Source organism: Bos grunniens, chromosome 14 (assembly GCF_055505025.1).
Source record: "Bos grunniens cultivar Pamir isolate PY7600 chromosome 14, Bosgru_T2T1.0, whole genome shotgun sequence".
Classification (NCBI taxonomy): domain Eukaryota; kingdom Metazoa; phylum Chordata; class Mammalia; order Artiodactyla; family Bovidae; genus Bos; species Bos grunniens.
The window spans coordinates 69,074,459-69,097,211 of record NC_141178.1 but is presented as its reverse complement, the minus strand read 5'-3'; the positions used below and the strand labels follow the sequence as shown (position 1 = coordinate 69,097,211).

The following is a 22,753-nucleotide window of genomic DNA, read 5'->3' as shown; positions in this document are numbered from 1 at the left end:
ATAGCTCAACTGGAATTCCATCACCTCCACTAGCTTTGTTCATAGTAATGCTTCCTAAGGCCCACTTGACTTTGCGTTCCAGGATGTCTGGCTCTAGGTGAGTGATCATGCCATCATGGTTTTCTGGGTCATTAAGACCTTTTTCATACAATTTTTCTGTGTATTCTTGCCACCTCTTCTCAATATCTTCTCCTTTTAGGTCCATACCATTTCTGCCCTTTATTGTGCCCATCTTTGCATGAAATGTTCCTTGGTATGTCTAATGTTCTTGAAGGGATCTCTAGTCCTTCCCATTCTATTGTTTTCATTTATTTCTTTGCATTGATCACTGAGGAAGGCTTTCTTATCTCTCCTTTCTATAGCTTTCCTTTTCTCCTTTGCCTTTCATTTCTCTTCTTTTCTCAGTTTGTAAGACCTCCTCAGACAAACATTTTGCCTTTTTGCATTTCTTTTTCTTGAAGATGATCTTGATCACTGCCTCCTGTCCAATGTCATGAACCTCTGTCTGTAGTTCTTCAGGTACTCTGTCTATCAGATCTAATCCCTTGAATCGATTTGTCACTTCCACTGTGTAATTCTAAGGGATTTGATTTAGGTCATACCTGAATAGTCTAGTGGTTTTCCCTACTTTCTTCAATTTAAGTCTGAATTTTTCAATAAGGAGTTCGTGATCTGAGCCACAGTCCGCTCCCGGTCTTATTTTTGCTGACTCTATAGAGCTTCTCCATCTTTGGGCGAAAAAAATGTATATAATCAATCTGATTTCAGTATTGACCATTTGGTGATGTCCCTGTGTAGAGTTGTCTCTTGTGTTGTTGGAAGAGGGTGTTTACCAGTGCTTTCTCTTGGCAAAACTCTATTAGCCTTTGCCCTGCTTCATTTTGAACTCCAAGGCCAAACTTGCCTGTTACTCCAGGTATCTCTTGACTTCCTATTTTGCATTCCAGTCTCCCATGATGAAATGGACATCTTTTTTTGGTGTTAGTTCTAGAGGTCTTGCAGGTTATCATAGAACCATTCAACTTCAGTTTCTTCGGCATTAGTGTTTGGAGCATAGACTTGGATTACTGTGATATTGAATGGTTTGCCTTGGAAAAGATTCATTGAAAAAGACCCTGATCCTGGGAAAGATCAAAGGCAGGAGGAGAAAGGGACAACAGAGGATGAGATGGTTGGATGGCATCATCAACTTGATAAACATGAGTTTGAGCAAGCTCCAGAAGTTGGGGATGGACAGGGAAGCCTGGCGTGCTGCAGTCCATGGGGTTACAAATAGTTGGACACCACTGAACTGAAATAAACTTGCCTTGGAAACAAACAGAGATAATCCTGTAATTTTTGAGATTGCACCCTAGTACTGCATTTTGGACTCTTTTGTTGACTATAAGGGCTACTCCATTTCGTCTAAGGGAGTCTAACCCACAGTAGTAGACATAATGGTCATCTGAATTAAATTTTCCCATTCCAGTCCATTTTAGTTCCCTGATTCCTAAAATGCTGATATTCACTCTTGCCATCTCCTGTTTAACCACTTCCAATTTTATTTTGATTCACGGACCTAACATTCCAGGTTCCTATGCAATATTCTTCTTTGCAGCATCGGACTTAACTTCCATCACCAGTCACATCCACAACTGGGCATTTTTTTCGCTTTGGATCGTCTCTTCACTCTTTCTGGAGTTATATCTCCACTCTTCCAGTAGCATATTGGGCACCTACCGACCTGGGGAGTTTATCTTTCAGTCTTGTATCTTTTTGCCTTTTCATACTGTTCATGGGGTTCTCAAGGCAAGAATTCAGAAGTGGTTTGCCATTCCCTCCTCCAGTGGCAGACATTTTGTCAGAACTCTCCACCATGACCCATCCATCTTGGGTGGCCGTACATGGCATGGCTCATAGTTTCACTGAGTTAGACAAGGCTGTGGTCCATGTGATGAGTTCGGTAATTTTTCAGTTCACAGATAAAGGAAAAAAAAAAAAGTGGGAAATAGGAACATTCATGGGGGATGGGGAGAGAGATAAGAGTGAAACAAGAGAGAAATGGAGTTTAAAAGTGTGTGTGTTAATACATGTGAGTTTGATACTAAGGATAGTGAAGAACAGAAAGAGGAGAGCTGTGAGTGCTTGAGTCTCCTTAAAGGGAAGAATAGAGGTCTGAGGGGAAAAAGGAATCCTGTTATTCTTTGGTGACCATGTGCTGTCACTGTTGCCATGACACAGCTTAGTACTGTCATTTCCAAAATAAGGTTGTACGTTCTAGGGATGTGCAAGGCTGTCCTTTAAGGTGCCTGAAGAAAAGATTTTGTTATTATTGTTTAATTGTTAAGTCAGGTCTGACTCTTTGCAACCCCATGGACTATAGCCCGCCAGGCTCCTCTGTCCCTTGGATTTCCCAGGCAAGAATACTGGAGTGGCTTGTGATTTTCTTCTCCAGGGGATCTTGCTCATCAAGGGATCAAACTGGTGTCTCCTGCATTGGTAAACAGATTTTTTTTTTAACCACCAAACCACTAGTTATTAGAACTTTAATTTCTATTTAGTTTTTAATCTTGAGAAAACAGAAATACACTAATCTTTGCTAGTATTGAATATATGATTGATACTGGCTCCATCACTCAATCACTAGGGTGGATGATTCTGGGTCACATGGTCTGCAAGAGGAATGCTGCTGCTGCTGCTAAGTCACTTCAGTCGTGTCCGACTCTGTGTGACCCCATAGACGGAAGCCCACCAGGCTCCCCCGTCCCTGGGATTCTCCAGGCAAGAACAATGGAGTGGGTTGCCATTTCCTTCTCCAGCAAGAGGAATGGGAGCTCTGTAACTCAGAGTTGGTGGCAGCTACCTCATTCTGAACATACAGTGACATGTTGTAGATTACATGTTCTTGGTGAAAGGGATTTCTACACTATATGATGATGATAAATTAACACTCTTAAAATATACAAGTGACTTAATATATTTTCTGCAAAGAAACTGCTGGTCAAGATGATCCTAATAATTCAAGCCAATAAGAAGAGCGAGAAAATGGAAAAACAGTATGCCCCCTCCTGGTTTGAACTCTTTCTCGGCTGTATCATGAGCTAAAAACAAAGGTATTGGTGATATGTTATCTAGCAGCATTTTTTTTTTTTTTGACAAAAGATACCCACTTTGTCAATCTTTTTGAATGAAAGTGATACTTTTTGATAATAAATGAGAAAATAATGGCCTTTGAAGAAAATTCATGGTTTGGAGAAAGAATTTTGAAAGCATATGTTTAAGAATGCTTCCATCACTATGTGATTTTTGTTCCTGAGATTAAGACGGATTTATTTTACCTGTAAAACCCTCATATTTCAATATTAATAATACTTTGAAAATAAATTTTCTAATTTGTTAAAAGCCTGTCCATGTGAAGACTTTAGGTAGGTTTTAGGATCATCTGTAAAAATATAAGCATTATATACCTTCTTTTAATTTGTAAAAAAAGAGATTACCATTATATAAGATGGAATGTATTGATCAAAAATAAGACTTGTATATGAATAAGCTTTTTCATAAGGACCTGTGTTTCTTTGTGAAGTGTATTTTTCAAGGAGACTGTCATTAAAATAAAAAACCAAAATAAATTTTGGCCATCAAAATCATCAAAATCACCAGGCCATCAAATCACTGTATCACAAAATGTTATATCCAGACTTTAAAAAGCATGGTATATGTTCAATCATACTTCTTTGCTAAAATTAGTGATATTAGTAATACTTTTACAAAAAGCAAAAAATTGCATATCATTAATCAATACACTAAAATAAAATTTGTTTAGCTCATATTTTCTCATTTCTTTAAGGTTTATTTTTATATATTTTCTTATAGACATGATCATAATTATAATTGATGTTTTATACATTTTATTGTGTACCCTGTACTGTTACAAATATTCTACTTATATTAATTAAACTCTCACAACAGCTAATATATATGCTATTGTTCCCATTTAAAGAATTAGGAAGCTCAAGCAGAGATAGAATAAGAAACTGGCTTAGGAACAATTAGTTAATATGTGACAGACTGAAGATGTATTAGTATAGTAATGCATATACATGAGCTATTAGATTGTAAGACCAATGAACAGACCAATAGACATATAGGATTAAAATTTAGAGACTATATGCCTAATTTTAATAGGTATGGTGGTGACATAAGGGTATGCTCACAGGAAATTCAATCCAACATCAGTATAGTGTATTAGCATTTGTAAAACATATGCATGGTCTTATTTAAATCCCATAGTAACCTTTTAAGATAGTTGTGTTGATCTCAAGAGCATAAGCATATAAAATAATGTTTAATGGAGTCTGACAGACCTGGGTATAAAGTTGAACATTACCACTTAACCATATGTGTGACTGAAGGTATTTCGTGTCTTCTTTGGATTTCATTTTGTTAATTTTCATAGTGGGCAAGCTAATATTTATCCTTGTGGGTTAGTGTAGGATTAAATGACACATTATAATTTAACACAGGGTAGTGGTCAAGAATGTGGATTGAGAAGCTGGACTGTCTGGGTTTGAATTCTAGCTCTGCCCACTATTACTAACAACTTTCTTTGTTAGGCTGTATGTTTTCTCTCTACCTTAGTTTCCTCATCTGGAAAAAATGGGCTAATAATCCTGCCTACGTTCCAGAACTTTTATGTGGACTCATTGATGTAATGTGTCTAGGATGTAGCACACAAGAAAAACTCAACAAATGGTTGCTATTATTAGTAAATACAAAGTGTTTAGCAGGTATTCAATAAATAACAACTGTTTGTTGTCATTATATGCACTGAGCACATTCGACATGATTATACAATTAAGAAGTATCCTGGTCGCCTACTTCTGGGTTTACATGCATGGAGAATTGCCTTCGGAGGGATGTAGGCAAACATGTGTTCCTGGGGAGAGAACATTTAGTCTTGAGCTCATCAAGAAAGGCAGCTTTGGGATCTGAATAGGATTTGTAGAGATAGAAAACATGGAGGAGGCAATGAAGTAAAAGCCAAGAGATAGGAAAAGGAAAAAAGTTTGTAGAAGAATGAATAATGCGTTTTGGCTAAAGCAGAGCTGCATGAGAGAACTCTTCAAGAAAATGAGATACCAAGGGAAAATGTCATGCAAAGATGGGCACAATTAAGGACAGAAACGATGTGGACCTAACAGAAGCAGAATATTAAGAAGAAGTGGCAAGAAGACACAGAAAAGCTATACAAAAAATGTCTCAGTGATCCAGATAACAATGGTGTGGTGACTCACCTAGAGCCAGATATCCTCGAATGGGAAGTCAAGTGGGCCATAGGAAGCATCACTACGAACAAAGCTAGTGGAGGTGATGGAACTCCACTGAGCTATTTCAAATCCTGAAAGATGATGCTGTGAAAGTGCTGCACTCAATATGCCAGCAAATTTGAAAAACTCAGAGTGGACACAGGACTGGAAAAAGTCAGTTTTAATATCAATCCCAGAGAAAGGCAATCCCAAAGAATATTCAAACTACTGCACAATTGCACTCATCTTACACGCTAGCCTTTTCATACTGTTCATGGGGTTCTCAAGGCAAGAATACTGAAGTGGTTTGCCATTCCCTTCTCCAGTGGACTACATTTTGTCAGAACTTTCCACCATGACCCGTTCATCTTGGGTGGCCCTATATGGCACGGCTCATAGTTTCATTGAATCAGACAAGGCTGTGGTCCGTGAGATCAGATTGGTTAACTTCCTGTGACTGTGGTTTTTCAGTCTGTCTGCCCTCTGATGGAGAAGGATACGAGGCTTATGGAAGCTTCCTGACCGGGGAGAGACTGACTGAGGGGGAAACTGGATCTTGTTCTGATGGGTTGGGCCATGTTCAGTAAATCTTTAATCCGAAGAATTGATGCTTTTGAACTGTGGTGTTGGAGGAGACTCTTGAGAGTCTCTTGGACTGCAAGGAGATCCAGCCAGTCAATCCTAAAGAAAATAAGTCCTGAATATCCTTTGGAGGGCCTGATGCTGAAACTGAAGCTCCAATACTTTAGCTACCTGATGTGAAGAACTGACTTATTGGAAAAGACCCTGATGCTGGGAAAGATTGAAGGCAGAAGGAGAAGGGGACAACAGAGGATAAGATAGTTGGATGGCATCACCAACTCAATGGAACTGAGTTTGAGCAAACTCCAGGAGTGGATATTCCCTGTGATGGGCAGGGTAGCCTGGCATGCTGCAGTCCACAGGGTCACAAAGAGTTGGACTAGACTGAGTGACTGAACTAACTGAGCTGCATTAAAAGATTTTAGTGTTGGGGATTTACCTGGTGGTCCGGTGGTTAAGACTCTGAGCTTCCAATGGAAAGGGCATGCATTCGATCCTTGGTCAGGGAACTAAGATCACACATGCTGTGTGACATTGCCAAAAACACACCAAAAAAAACACCCACATAAACAACAACAACAACAACTGTAAAGATTAACAGGGATGTATTTGGGTGGACTTAGAACAGGAAAAAATTGAAGAAGTGAGGAGGCAAAAGAGAAGTTTATGGTGCTCACTTAGGCATAAGAGGTAAGGGCCAGAAAGAGTGAAACTTGGAGGGAAGAAAAAGGAGTCCAGATGAAAGATAGCCTTCAAAAGACAAGTCAGCAGGGCTTGGACACATTAAATGACAGGTGAGCAAATGGAAGACAGAATGACACCAGTATTTTCATTTAAGTTGGTGTGGCCTGTACAATGACATTGAGAAATGGGAAAGTAATATTTAGAAGGGCAATGATAGGTTTGACATTTTTATGTTGAATTTGAATTAATAGAGAAACAGTTTAAAGTAAAAATGTCAGGGGGCATTTGGAAAACTTAGATTCAGTTCAGTTCAGTCAGTTCAGTCAATGGCAACCCATCCAGTACTCTTTCCTGGAAAATCCCATGGACGGAGGAGCCTGGTAGGCTGCCGTCCATGGGGTGGCGAAGAGCAGGACACGACTGAGCGACTTCACTTTCACTTTTCACTTTCATTCACTGGAGAAGGAAATGGCAACCCACTCCAGTGTTCTTGCCTGGAGAATCCCAGGGACAGCAGAGCCTGGTGTGCTGCCATCTATGGGGTCGGGTCGCACAGAGTCGGACATGACTGAAGCGACTTAGCCTCAGTAGCAGCCAAGGGGAAATACTCTCAGCTGTTACTAACTAACATCAAGGTGGGTGGATGCCAGCTGTGACAAAAGCCCTTCAGGAGTAGTTCACGGGACAGGAAACATGGAGAGACTGTAGTGTTCAATATAAATTCAAAACTGAGAAGCTTTGTATGGTCTCTAACTGTCTCTCTGCAAAAAATCTGCACACAAAAATAAGAACATGTGTGACAATGTGAGCCCAATGGGAGACACATCTCTTACCTCTCATTTGAAAAGAAATTGAAACCCAAGTTCCCTTTCTGTCTATCAGCCTCTTGTCCTCTTTTTTCCTTAGAGAATTACACCACATCTCATAGTTCTCTTTCCTCCCTAATCAGTCTTCCTGAGAAACTAAGCTGAGAATTTTTATTTAATATCTGTTTTCATTAGTAAAATTCTTCTCATAATTCTTTGAAAATTCATTCCCCCACCCAGGAACATTCAATGTTTTTGTCCTCAACTCTTAAAGTCAGGGGCCTCATGTGTACTTTGGTTTTCTTTCCACTTCTCACAAAGCACTTTACTCTGAAGAACATACCTATTCTCGTGGACTTAACAGTGACAACTTATCTTTATCTGATTATTTAACATCAGAAACCCCAAATTCACAGTTTAATTCTGTAAAATATATTCACTACACAACTGACAATTTATTAAAATTAGTCTCCATTTCACATCCCTCCCTACTTAACACAAAGATCTCCTAATGCATTGAGGCAAGTGAGGTAGCATTCACTGGTTAGTACATGTAAACAACTATTTTCACTATGAAATACAAGAGCAAATCTATTTCAGAACAGAACTGCACTTCCTGCAAATGATGCAGGATTTCATGATGTCAAAACAGTTCAGATACTTAGAAAAGCGCTCGTGTGGAAGAGTTACTCTACTGACCAAATGAAGATAAATTTACAAGGCTGATGACAGAATGGTGACTTCAAAGACTTTACAGAAAATTACTTGAATATCAAAAAATTAGGAGACTTCGAAAAAAAAATGATGAATCCTCACGTATGTTTTGCAAATTTTATGTTTTGTCCTCTTTATAACTGTGCCATAACAGTAAAGCTGAGAGCTTCAATAGCCAAAACAATCTTGGAAAAGAACAAGGTTAAATGTCTCACACTTTCTGATTTCAAGTTTATCACAATGCTATTGTAATCAAAACAGTGTGGTATGTGTATAAATACAGACAGAACAATGGAATAGAACAGAGAGCCCAGAAATGAACCCTCACAATCACAGCCAAATGATTCCTGATAAGGAAGCTAAGACCATTCAATGGAGGCGGGGGAACCCTTTGGACAAACAGTTGTGGAAAAACTAGATATCCACATGCAAAAGAACAAATTGTACCCTTACCTTACACTGTAGACAAAAAGAACTGAAAATGGATCAAAGATCTAAATGCAAGACCTCAATCTAGAAAAGTCTTAGAAGAAAACAAAGAAGAAAAGCTTCATGACATATTTCATCGTAATTTCTTAGAAATTTCGGGGTAATTTTTTTTTTACAACACCTTTTTTGATTCCTTGGCTAACTCTGAAAATCAAATTGACCAAGACAGAGTAATAGGAGAAAGCATATAAATTTATTAACATAAGTCTTAAGCAACATGGGAGCCTTCATAAGAAAACCAAGATCTGAAGAAACAGTGAAACCTGAGTGTTTTCACACTAGATTTGATGAAGAATGGATAGTCATGAAGAAATATAACAGGCCAAGGAGCATGAGGGGAGTGTAGTATACTGGGGGAAACTTAGCAAGGCCTATTTGGAGTCTTTCTCGCATCCTTTTGTCTTTGGAGATGAGGACGCACCTTTGCTTCTATAGGGAAAGCACTTCTCACTTAAGAGTATTATGACCTACTTTAGGGGTGAAGGGTGAGCAGAGGGACAAAGTAACCTTCCTACTTCTGCTGTTTTCTCAGAGTCCTTCAACTTAAAATATAAAATATGCCAAGGAGTCATATTTTAGTGTAGCGTGGTCTGAACTCCGTAAGATATGACACCAAAAGCACAGACAAACAAAATTAAAAGAGATTAATTGGATTATAATTAATATTGTAATTATTAATATTGTACAATTAATATTGTAAAATATACTATTGTAATTACAATCCACAAACGTGGATGCACGTTTGTGCATCAAGGACACAATCAGTAGTGAAAAGACAACCCAAGGAATGGAAGGAAACATTTGCAAACCATGTATCTGACAATGAGTTAAAATACAGAATATAAGGGCAATTTCTAAGATTTAACAACAGAAACAAAAAGAACATAATAAAAAATGAGTAAAGGATTTGAAAGAAGTTTCTCCAAAGAAGATATACGAATGGCCAATAGGCACACGAAAAGATGTACCACTTCTCTAGTCAACAGGGAAATGCAAATCAAAACCACAGTGACACATCCAGCTCATACCCATTGAAGTAGCTGCTATAAAAAGAAAACAGAAATAAAAGAAAAAGGAACACCTGTTGGCAGGGATGCTGAAAACGGCAGTCTCTGGGCACTATGTTCAAATGTATTTCTTCATGGCGGCACTGGGTCTTTGCTGCTGGATGCGGGCTTTCTCCAGTGGCCACAAGTGGAGGAAACTCTCTGGATGCAGTGTGTGGCCTCAGCAGGTGCAGAGGACGGGCTCTAGAGCACACAGGCCCAGTAACTGTGGCCACAGGCTTCACTGCCCCACAGAATCTGAAATCTCCCCAGACCAGGGGTTGAACTCGTGTCCCCTGTGCTGGCAGACAGATTCCTAACCACTGGACCACCAGACAACTCCCCTTTTGCACTATTTATAGGAATGTAAAACAGTGTAGTCACCATGAAAGAGCATGGTGGTTCCTCAAAAAATTAAAAACTAATTTCTGTATGGTCCACCAAGTCTACATTTGGAATATGCTCAGAAGAATTGAAAGCGTGGTCTTGAAGAGATGCTTGTACACCCGTGTTCCTAGCAGCACTACTCACAGAAGCCCAAAGGTGGAAGCCACCCAAAGGTCCACTGATAGATGAATGGATAGACTAAATCTGATGCAAACGTATAACAGAATAGTATTCGCCATAAAAAGAAAGTTCTGACATGTGTTATAACCTGTACAAACCAAAAGGACAGAATACTAAAATAATCCAGTAACACGGAGAAGGAAATGGCAACCCAGTCCAGTACTCTAGCCTGGACAATCCCAGGGATGGAGGAGCCTGGTGCACTACAGCCCAAGGGGTCGCTAAGAATCGGACACGACTGAGCAACTTCGCTTTCACTTTTCACTTTCACGCATTGGAGAAGGAAATGACAACCCACTCCAGTATTCTTGCCTGGAGAATCCCAGGGACAGGGGAGCCTGGTGGGCTGCTATCTATGGGGTTGCACAGAGTCGGACATGACTGAAGTGACTTAGCAGCAGCAATCGAGTAACAAAAAGACAAATACTGTGTGTTTGATTACATTTACAGCAAGTATCTAGGTACTCAAACTCAGAGAAACAGAAAATATAATGGGAACTTCCCTAGCAGTCCAATGGTTAAGACTCTGCCCTTCCACTGCAGGGAGCATGGATTCAACCCCTGGTCAGGGAACTAAGATCGCACATGCCTTGTACTATGGTTAAACAGTAATAAATAAATAAATAGGTAAGAAAGAAAGAAAAGAAAATGTCACAGTGGTGGTTTCTAGGAGCTAGGGGAAAGGAGACATGGAGAATTGTTGTTTAATGGTGATGGAATTTCAGTTTTGCACGACTATAGATTTCTGAAGATTGGTTGCATGACAACGTGAGTATAATTAACACTACTGAACTGCACACGTGAAAATGCTTTGATGGTATTAATACACTTATCTTAGGTGTCTTTTACCACATTTTTATGGTATTAATACACTTATCTTACATGTCTTTTACCACATTTTTTAAAAAAATATCAAAAAGATAGTTCAAGGGAAACAATAATAAAAAATGTCAAAGAATCTTGCATTCAGATTGCTTGCTAAAAGAATCTTTAAAATTTCATTACATGTCGAAGAGTCAAGACTGACTTTTTTACCATGTGTGAAATTTGTGCATAAAAGACCAGACAAAACTCAAATCAATATACCAATCATTTTTTTTTAAACTTTGTGATGACAAAAAGATTAGAAAATAAATGTACATTTACACAATTTTTTAGAAAGTAAGACAGAGTGCAGATTCCTAGAGACTAGTGCTCAGATTCACTGGGTATACAAAACAGTGACAATAAGAAATTAATTCTTTGCTCATTCTAGGAATTAGTGGACAGATGGAATTAGAATAGACATTTTTTAAAATATAAGATGCAAATAACTGTAATTACTTTTTCCCTTTTAAGTTTTTCCACTATTTACAGGTATGTAGCCTTGTTCTTTACAAAGTTATTTAAATGATCTTTCCACTTTAAATCTCTGGAAAATAAAGACCTCCTTCAGTTCTGTCCTCTATGCAGATGACTTCCAACTCCATCTGTGGACCAGAGCAATCTAAGTTTTCTAAATGCCCCGGACATTTTACTTAAAATGTTTCTCTATTAATTCATATTCAACATAAAAACTCACACCTATCATTGCCCTTCTAAATATTTCTTTCGCTCTTCTTAATGCCATCGTACATGCCACACCAACTTAAGTGAAAATACTGCTGTTATTCTGTCTTCTTCCATTTACTCACCTGTCATTTAATCTGTCCAAGCCCTGCTGATTTCTCTTTTGAAGGCTTTCATCTGCACTCCCTGTTTCCTTCCCTCCAAGGCTCCTTTTGTTCTGACCCTTACCACTCATGCCTGCTGCTGCTAAGTCGCTTCAGTCATGTCTGACTCTGTGCGACCCCACAGACGGCAGCCCACCAGGCTCCCCCGTCCCTGGGATTCTCCAGGCAAGAACACTGGAGTGGGTTGCCATTTCCTTCTCCAATGCATGAAAGTGAAAAGTGAAAGTGAAGTTGCTCAGTCATGTCTGACTCTTAGCGACCCCATGGACTGATAACCCCAACAAACTTCTCTTTTGCCTCCTCACTTCTTGAATTTTTTCCTGTTCTAATTCTACCCAATTACATCCCTGTTAATCTTTTTCATTATTGTTGTTTGTGTGGATGCTTTTGGTTTTTGGGAAGGACACACAGCATGTGGGATCTCAGTTCCCTGACCAGGGATGGAACACACGCCCTTTGCATTGGAAGCTCAGAGTCTTAACCACTGGCTGCTGCTACTGCTGCTACTGCTGCTAAGTCACTTAAGTCGTGTCCGACTCTGTGCGACCCCATAGACGGCAGCCCACCAGGCTCCCCCGTCCCTGGGATTCTCCAGGCAAGAACACTGGAGTGGGTTGCCATTTCCTTCTCCAATACATGAAAGTGAAAAGTGAAAAGTGAAGTCGCTCAGTCGTATGCGACTCTTAGCGACCCCATGGACTGCAGCCTACCAGGCTCCTCCGTCCATGGGATTTTCCAGGCAAGAGTACTGGAGTGGGGTGCCATTGCCTTCTCCATTAACCACTGGACCACCAGGTAAATCCGCAACACGATTAATCTTTTAAGGCAGCTCTGCTTCGGCCAAAACACTGTATTCATCTTCCGCAAACTTGCTTTTGCTTTTCCTATCTCTTGGCTTTTACATCATTACCTCTTCATGTTTTCTACCTCTCCAAATCCTATTCAGACCCCAATGCTGCCTTTCTTATGAGCTCAAGACTAAGTGTGCAAACAGTAAGAAGGTGGAGAGCGCCGCGTAAACAGGTGACTACAACACAGGGGCGTGTGTGCTACAGTGGAGGTTTGTGAGCAGACGCTGAAGCCAGGAGAGGTGAGATTAGGGCTGAATATGGGGAATAAAGAAGATGGGGAGGCTCGTGCGGCAATGGGAAAGCAAGCTCAGGCTGCCCGGGTGCAGTGGTCTCTTTGCCACCGTTTTTGCATTTGTACTTGTGTGGTCTTTCACGACTTCTCATATAAATGTTAACTGGTATTCTGTTCCTTTTCTGAATTTTTTCAACTTTTTTTTTTCTTCTCAACAATTCCACTTCCAATTTACTCCATCTTACTATGGACTTCCTGCCTGTTCACACGCGTACCTACTTCATTCCTGACATGCGGTACGCCCTCTCCAGTGCTTTCAGTATATTCATCCACCCGCCATTAAAGTCCTATCTTCCTGTTACTGCCTATTTTTAAACTTATCTTTTGGGACCTCCCTCGTGGTCCAGTGGCTAAGACTCTGCGCTCCCAAGGCAAGGGGCCTGGGTTCGATCCCTGGTCAGGGAACTGGACCCCACAGGCCACAGCTAGGAGTTCAAGTGTCCCAACCTAAGATTCCACAGGCCACAACCAGGAACCGGTGCAGTCAAATTAGTAAATAAATATTTTTAAATAATCCTTACCTTTCAACACATGGCACAGGGATTTTTGCATCCACTAATTTCTGCTTGTTTGGGTTTGCCTGATGGCTCAGATGGGAAAGACTTTGCCTGTAATGCAGGAGACACAGGTTCAATCCCTGGGTCAGGAAGATCCCCTGGCAAAGGAAATGGCAATCCACTCTAGTATTTTTGCCTGGAGAATTCTATGGGCAGAGGAGTCTGGCAGGCGACAGTCCATGGGGTCGCAGAGAGTCAGACACAACTGAGCAACTAACATTTTTCACTTATCTTTCAACACATGGGGCAAAGATTTTTGCACCAACTAATTTCTGCTTGTTTAACAATGCACAAGAGAATAAATATGGTTGTTAAAGATGCCTATATAAAAGGGGATTCATTTTGGTTTCACACTGTTATCGCCTCATCACATACTCAAATCACAGAGAAGGCGATGGCACCCCACTCCAGTACTCTTGCCTGGAAAATCCCATGGATGGAGGAGCCTGGTGGGCTGCAGTCCATGGGGTCGCTAAGAGTTGGACACGACTGAGTGACTTCCCTTTCACTTTTCACTTTCATGCACTGGAGAAGGAAATGGCAACCCACTCCAGTGTTCTTGCCTGGAGAATCCTAGGGACGGGGGGTGCCTGGTGGGCTGCCGTCTATGGGGTGGCACAGAATCGGACACGACTGAAGTGACTTAGCAGCAGCAGCAGCAGCATACTCAAATCATTTCTACTTGAAGTATACAAAAGGGGAGATATATTTTGGGTGACAGTATCTTTTGACTTCAGGATGCTGTAGAAGATTTGGGTTGCTCTTTACCCACCACTGTTTTTCCCACCACCACCACTCTACTCTTTCTGAGCTGGTCAATCATATGGCACATCGAGTCAGACCGCAATCCAATCTGCTCAATTAGGGTATCTCTTCCCTGGCCACAGTGACTGACTGAGGCATGAAGACATGACACAGGCCCCAGCAAATCAGAGCCACCCTCGGATGTTTCCCTGAAGCCATTGTGGGCGGGCGAGGGGGAGATTATCTGAAATAATAAGCTATCTAGATTATCTGAAATAGCTAGATCATGTGAAGAAATGTGGGTAGCAATATTAGACACTGTGTGGAAAAAGTATGAGTGAGAATAAAGTTAATAGAGAAAATAGAGGTGGGACAAAGGAGAAAAAGCAAGAGAGAATGACTTTTCTCTCCTTTGATTCGGCTACGTCCAAAAGTAGAATGTCCATCCTGAAACTTCTCAGTTATGTGAACTTTTTAACTCGGACTTTGCTGCTTAAAGTTAGTTTCCATTCAGCGTGTAACTCTTGCAACCAAAAGCATTAAAAAAAATCCAGTTATACAGACATATATCAACTGAAACATTGATGATAATAATATCTTAAATGAAAACAGAGTATCATATATAGTTTATCTAGTTGCTTTTGATTTTACTAATATTTATATATTTACTGTGTGTATATATATATATATATATATGTACAGGCATCCTAGGTGTCGCTAATGGTAAAAGAACCCATGCAGGAGACGTAAGAGATGTGGGTTCGATCCCTGGGTCAGGAAGATCCCCTGGAGAAGGGCGTGGCCATCCACTCCAGTATTCTTGCTGGAGAATCCCATGCACAGAGGAGCCTGACGGGCTACAGTCTATGGGGTCACAAAGAGTTGGATACGACTGAAGTGACCTAGCACCAGTACACATATATATGGCAGGCCATAAAACAAGCCTCAACAAATGTTAAAGACCTGAAATCATACAGGGTGTATTATTTAATCATAATGGAGTCAAACTAAAACTCATCAACAGTAAACAACAGTAGGAAAAATCTCAAAATACTTAGAAATTAAGACACACACTTTTAAATAACACATGGATTAAAAAGGAAGTCTCAAAGCAAAATTCTTTTAAGAATACACAGAACTGAATAAAAATACAACATATCCAAATATGTGAGGCCTATCTTAAGCCATGCTTAAAGGATAATTTATAGTACCTAAAACATCAGAGATGATAATAGGTATCAATAATCTGGATTCTTATCAAAAATAAATCAATAAAAACCTAGAAAAACAAGAGCAGTATAAACACAAAGCAAGAGGGAAAAATAAAGTATCAAAGATAAGAGCAGAAATAAATACCATTCAAAACAGGAAGACAATACAGGAAAATCAGTGAAACAAAAAGCTGGTTTCTTCAATAAAGCTATAAAACCTTTATCAGGACTGACAAAGATACAAGATGAAAACACATAAATCAGCAACATCAGGCATAAAACAGAGGATATTACTATAGATCCTGCAGCCATTAAAAGGATAATAGGAGAATAACGCAACTTTGTGCTTATAAGTTTGACAACATTAAAGAAATGGACTAACTCCTTAAAACCCACAAACTACCACCATTCAGTCAAGATTTAATAGGCTGGTAAAGGTTCCTATAACCACTAAAAAATTTTAATTTGTAATATGTGTGTGCTAAGTTGCTTCAGTTGTGTCCGATTCTTTGAGACCCTAGGGACTATAGCCTGCCAGGCTCCTGTGTCTATGGAGATTCTCCAGGCAAGAATATTGGAGTGGGTTGCCATGCCCTCCTCCAGGGGATATTCCCAACCCAGAGATCGAACCCACGTCTCTTATGTCTCCTGCATTGGCAGGCAGGTTCTTTACCACTCACACCACCTGGGAAACTCCAATTTGTAATATAAGGCTCCCCCCAAAGAAATCTCCATGCCCAGTTTCAGTAAACAAATTTGCCAAACATTTAAAGAAGAATTAATACCAAGTTTACATAATCCCTTCCAGAAAAATAGAATAGAAAGAAACCCTTCTCAACGTGTTTTTATGTGGTATTACTATGATAAATATTAAACCAGATAAAGGACTGTACAAGAAAAGGAAAACTGCATACGAATATTTCTCATAAATTGAGATACAAAAATCTTTAGTGAAATATCAGTAAACTGAATCCAGCAATGGATAAAAAGAATTACATGTCATGGCCAACTCCAATGTATTCTGGGTATGTAAGGTCTGGTTCAATAGTCAAACATCAATTAATGTAATTCAATATGTCCATAGACTATAGAAGAAAATCATACGATCTTATCAATTGATGCAGAAAAAGCATTTGACAAAATCCAATACTTATTTATGATAAAAATTCTCAGCAAATTAGGAATAGAGGAGAATTACTTTAATTTGATAAATAAAATGCACCAAAAACCCTGTCACTAATATTATTTTAAAAGTGAAAGACTGAATACTTTCACCATTAAGATCAGGAACAAGGCAAAGATACCTATTCTCACCATTCTTATTCATCATAGCACTGGAAGTTCAAGCTAGCCCTCTTCAGTCTGTCTAAAACAGGCCTTATATTGGCAATAGGGTTGGGAGCCTGGGAGTTATCATAGGAAAGAAACACATGCATTTGGAAACTAGCGAGTGGGCAGAACATCTGAGCTGTGTGGACTATAGAGGTGTAAACGGGTGGGAGAGTTGAGCATGTACTAGCAAACTGGAAGTGTGTGTTAGTCGCTCAGTCGTGTCCGACTCTTTGTGACCCCATGGACTGTAGCCCACCAGGCTTCTCTGTCCAAGATTTTTTCCAGGCAAGAATGCTGGAGTAGGTTGCCATTTCCTTCTGCAGGGGATCTTCCCAAACCAGGGATCAAACCCAGGTCTTTCGTACTGCAGGCAGATTTTTTTTTAGTGTTTGAGCCACCAGGGAAGCCCAGCAAACTGGAAAGACCAGAATTCTTTCTCCCCATCATTAGGTAACAAATAGGAGACACAAAGCTAGTGTCCTGGGTTACAAGTTCCCCCACCCCCAAGTCTCCAGCAAATTGCTCAATGAATCACAGCAGCAAAACTCCATTCTGTGCAGCACAGCAAAAACGGTGACTCTTTGCACCTAAAGAGCAATTGTAATTTTATCAGGCCAGCTGGAGCTTGTTTTTGAGTCTGTGGAAAGATAGGAAGCTTTCAAACAGGAAGTTGGGATCTGGTTACAGTGAGAAATCTGTAATTTTGTTCATGACTTTAGAGCAGAGGAATGTTCTGCTGGGAAACAGCATTGCTGCAACAAAGTCTAAATTTTACGTATGTATGTATATGTGTGTGTGTATGTGTGTATATGTTTAGGCCAATTTGGCTGCTTAGTGCTGGTTCTTATTCTCAAAGTTTGAGTGTTATCTTTGTTTTGGCCTAAGAAAAACTCCGTTCCCTTATTTAGTGACGCTGTCTTCTTCCCGGGTGGCTTAGTGGTAAAGAATCATACTGCAGTGAAGGAGGCATGAGTTTGATCCCTGGGTCAGGAAGAGCCTCTGGAGGAGGAAATGGCAGCCCACTCCAGTATTCTCACCTGGAAAATCCCACAGACAGAGGAGCCTGGCAGGCTACAGTCCATGGGGTCTCACAGAGTCAGACACGACTGAATACACACATCCTCTTCCCTGGGACAGTCTTCAGGATCCCCTCTCAAGTTTAAAGCTCAAAACTCTTAACTGGATCTCAACACTCCTAGTTTTTTCAGAAATCTCTAAATCTTCCTCTGCCTCATCTCATATTTCCAACATCAAGTCCTGGCATTTTTGTCTCGGAAATGGTTCTTAAACGCATGATCTGTTCCCCATTAGGATAGGCATGACCCCAGTTCAGATCCTTACCATCTCTTCTCTGCACCCGTTTCCTGCCTCATCTCCTGACTCAGTAAGTCTTTCTCCACCTTGCTGCCAGCGTGACATTCCCAGGACGCACATTTGATTGAAGCATTTCCCTGCTGACATCATTCCTGGTGGTTTCTCATCCTCAACTGTGCCATTCAAATGTGGCCCAGAGGCAGGGGCAGCCAGTCTGTTCATGATAAGTAAGTGCAGAAACGGAGAGCAAGCATTTGCAGACTATAAACATTTGGCATCGCCATGATATCTGAGCGTGTGATGAGTGGACTTGTGTCACTGAACAGGGTAAATACAGGATGCTTCCGAACCCACGTGATGAATCACAAACCCCATCCTCCTTTTGGCCTGTGACATATTGGGGAATAAAAACCAACAACTGCCTCTTGCCATAGATGGTTCAAGAAGCCCGGAGCTACATGATAAAGTCCAAAGACTACCCCAAATCCTTCATGATCTGATCTTTGGGTTTCTTCCAACGTCTTCTAGACTCCTGTACCTAACACCCCTCTTCTGTGAGGCAACTTGACAATTCTTCTAGTGTTATACACATATTAATTCTTCTTTCTGACACACCATTCCCTGCCTTGTCTATCTGGAAGCTTTCTCTCCTATTTTGAAAAGAAAGTGAAAGTCTTAGCCTCTCAGTCATATCTGACTCTGCAATCCCGTGGACTATGGTCCACCAGGCTCCTCTGTAGTCCATGGAATTCTCCAGGCAAGAATGCTGGAGTGGGTTGCCATTCCCTTCTCCAGATCTTCCTGTACCAGGGATTGAACCTGAGTCTCCCACGTTGCAGGCAGATTGTTTACCATCTGAGCCACCAAGGAAGCCCACTGTTTTGCTAAAACCACTCCTATGAAGGCATTTCTGATGTCATCTTGGGGTCACCAGTGCACATAAGCCTTCCTTGTGCCCTTCTGCACTACCCAGTATACAGTCACTCCAAATTTTTTTTTTGCAATGCCAAATTCAGGATGAATAGAATAAGACAAAATTCCTACCATCAAATGCTTGCCAGTCTCATGAATTTTCTGTGTATTGTTTGCTTGCAGTGGCCATGTCTGGAGCATCTCTGAGTCTCCAAAGCCTCTGGGCTGTGAACATATGAGGGACTGAAGTTGGAATTAAGACTGATAATGATGGGTGAAATGGCTTCCCTGGTGGTACAGTGGTAAAGAATCTGTCTGCCAATGCAGGAGACACGGGTTTGATCCCTGGTCCAGGAAGATCCCACATGCCAAGGGGCAGGTAAACCCATGTGTGCCAACTACTGAGCCTGTGCTCAGGGCCTGGGAGCCGTAGCTACTGAGCCCTTGCGCCACAGCTACAGAAGCCTGTGCACCCTAGGGCCAATGCTCCACAGTAAGAGAAGCCACTGCCAGAAGATGCCCGAGCGCTGCAACTGGAGAAACACCACACAGCAACGAAGACTCAGCACAGCCAAAAATAAATATATAAATCATATTTTTTGCATCTTTAACACTCTTGGTTAATCTGTCTGGGCTTCCAGTTCTCCTTTTATCACATGTAGGATTTGAACCATAAGATGCCTGCATCTCCTTTTAACCTCAAATACTGTACTCTAGGGGCTGCCCAGGTGGCGCGCACCTGGTCAAAGAACGTGCCTGGCAGTGCAGGAGACACGAGACGCCGGCTTGATCCCTGGGTCTGGAAGATCCCCTGGAGGAGGAAATGGCAGCCCACTCCAATATTCTTGACCGAAGAATCCCATGGACAGAGGAGCCTGGTCCACAGGGTCACATCCTACACAGTCCATAGGATCACAAAGTGTCGGACACAACTGAAGCACCTGAGCACACACACACATGCATTGTCCTCTAGAGGCAGAGAATTCACATCACCATAACTCACTTCCTCCAGACGCCCCTAGAAGATGGTCTTTATTACCCCCTTCTCTTGCACCCCATACCAATTCCTCAGACTCTAAACACAAAAGTTGACAACCACAGGAATGTACGTAGTTCTGTTTTCCTAAGACTTTTCATCAGGTCTTTCTTGATATCAACATCTTTTTGGTGATAATGATCTTTCAGTTGCTTGTAGCCAGGTGAATAAAACAGAAATAAAACAAGAACTTCAAACTTGGATTTTTTTCTCCTGACGTCTTCACTAGGTGTTATTGGGAAATTGAGGTGACAAAAAAAGGCATGTTTCAACAAAAACAGGGCATACGCTCACAGGCCTGGCAAAGATCATCTGATAGTCATTCACATATGAAACAATAGATCTGGAACATCTCAAACAAATTACACTGGAAATGAATTGGTCTTGTGGGTAATCCAGTCCAGGAAGTTCCCATTACATCTACTGAGGTCAGAGATCTTTCTCTTCTCTCCATTCTATCAGATTTCACGGAAATACAGGTTAAAATATATTTTCCTTTTAGATCAATTGTTCTTTTGTTGTTTTCAGATCAGATCCAAGTCTCCTGTATCCACAAGACTTCCAAGCAATAGACAATTCTTTCTAGACCTTATCCAACATCTGACTCTCGATTTGGAATAAACAAGTTCTATCAGATGAAATTCTTACATTGCTTATATTTGATATTGTTAATGAATCGATTTGACTCCTCTTCTGTGTCACAGCAGTGTCATGATCAGTCATCATTTTCCACTGCGTTGCTGTCTGGAAAAATGCGCAGCATGCTTTAAGAACACAGTCTCCCTTCTGAGCCTTCCTCTTGTCCAAAACACATATCCCAGCCCTTTCATGTCTGGCTAGAACTAACACACCCTTCAAGTTTCAAATTAGATACCACTTCCCTGGCACCCCTTTTGTGTTTCCCAAGCTGGGACAGATAACATTCTTTCTTGTTCCCATAGTATCCTTGAAAACCAGTGTTTGAAAGAAAAGGGATAGGAATGCAAATGTCAAGTTATACCTAACTTGGTAGTGAGCAGAGCAACTAGAATGCCTTCATGTTGAGGTGGTCTACCCCAGTTCAGTCTAATTTTTAGAAGAAAAAAATTTTAAATTAGCAAAGACTGGAGAGCCTGGCATCTTTATTTTCTCAGACGATTTTTCTCAGAAATACTCAACTGAGTCAAAATAGCTACTAAGGTGCTCAAAGATGCTGCAAGTATAATTGCTCTACAGTGGGGGAGTTGTATCACTGGGAATGCCACAGTTACGTAAAGTCCTTAAATAGTGTGCTGTAGAGGCTTTCTAAGGAATCAGACATGAATTCATCCAATACATCACTTCTCTTTTAGGGTACCTCACTTCTCTTCTCCCCCCTCCCCCGCAAAATAACTCCCCATGATTTTGGCATGTGATTCTGGGATAGCAATTCTTCAACCCAAGACCACAAGAGAGAATGATGGAGCTACTGGTCTCTGGGGCAAGCCTTGCAGAGACGTCTGTCCCTGCAGAGTGCCACTGTGTCTGTCCTCATCTTTCAGATTCCTTTCACTTTAATTGACAGTACAGACCTCCCCCCCAGCCTCCCTCTCCTTCCCTGGTGCCATATCCAGGGGCCCGCTACAGCATTAGTGTTTTCAAAGCAATATTCCCAGCAGGAGTTCCCAGAGCAGACTACACACCCAGGAGGAAGGAGATAAAGGTCTGAAAACTCAATTTTAATTGCATTTGGATTTGGGAAGCCTGTTTTGATTAACAAGTTACACTGTAACGGCATATCTCTTACGATTTAATGAAAAGGGTTTTTTCTCCCTCCTTAAGAAAGTGAAAGAGGGAGTCAGATAACTCCAAGACGCCCCCACCTCTAACCCCCAAGCAATAATTTGATTGACGCTGGCTAACTTGAATGCCGAGACTGCGACAAGACACAAAAAACCTACTTTCAAAGGACTCTGGCGCCCTCTGCTGGCAACTGGTGCTGAGACCAGTAACACAGAAAGGTCACTGAGTATTAGTGTTATCTATCTACTCCACTCCATTCATTTAATGAACAAGGTGGGGACGAAGAGCCTCACTCAGTGAAGCTTGTTAATAGGAATTGTATGCGGCCCAAGAACACCGTACCATGTCAGGAAACCTCTTTTTTTGAATACTATGCATATCTTCCCTAGGTATGGCCTTCTACAAACTATTGATCCCCTCCAGTCTCGGTTTCCCATCTCAGCAAGAAGACAACAGATCCAATGATCATTTTTTGAACTGCATTATTTACCTGGTAGTATTTTGTTGGCATTGCCTTCCTCCTACTGATCATCAAGGTTGTTGGGATAATCAAGTTATCGGGGCTGATGGGTTCCCATTTCTTACTTACTGTTCTATGAGTTAGGCTAATGAGAACATGGGCAGTTCTTTGGTTGAAGTTATGGAAATAACTGCTCCTGCAGACATCTGATCTGTGCCTATATTCATGGCAAATTATAATCCATACAACTTGAAAACTAGCTGAAGTGTAGTTACGGTGTCCACTACCAACTGTCCTGATCAATTTTATTAGGATATCACCTTTTTCCTCTGGAGAACAACTGAAGGCCCTCTCTTCTTTTTCTTTCCCTAATTCAGCATCTGTTCTGCCTCTTCCTT

General features: G+C 40.9%; 1 protein-coding gene and 1 long non-coding RNA gene across 3 annotated transcripts in view; one reads left to right on the top strand and one right to left on the bottom strand.

The window, feature by feature from the left end:
- LOC147359629 (uncharacterized) overlaps positions 1–22,753 on the top strand; it is a 675,420-nt gene that overhangs the window by 464,626 nt on the left and 188,041 nt on the right. The window lies entirely within an intron of this gene.
- On the bottom strand, positions 13,583–18,341 carry LOC147359631 (uncharacterized). The gene is made up of 2 exons (XR_015141074.1): positions 18,214–18,341; positions 13,583–13,636 (listed from the first exon to the last, which is right to left on the bottom strand). It is a non-coding gene; the product is annotated as an uncharacterized LOC147359631 (long non-coding RNA).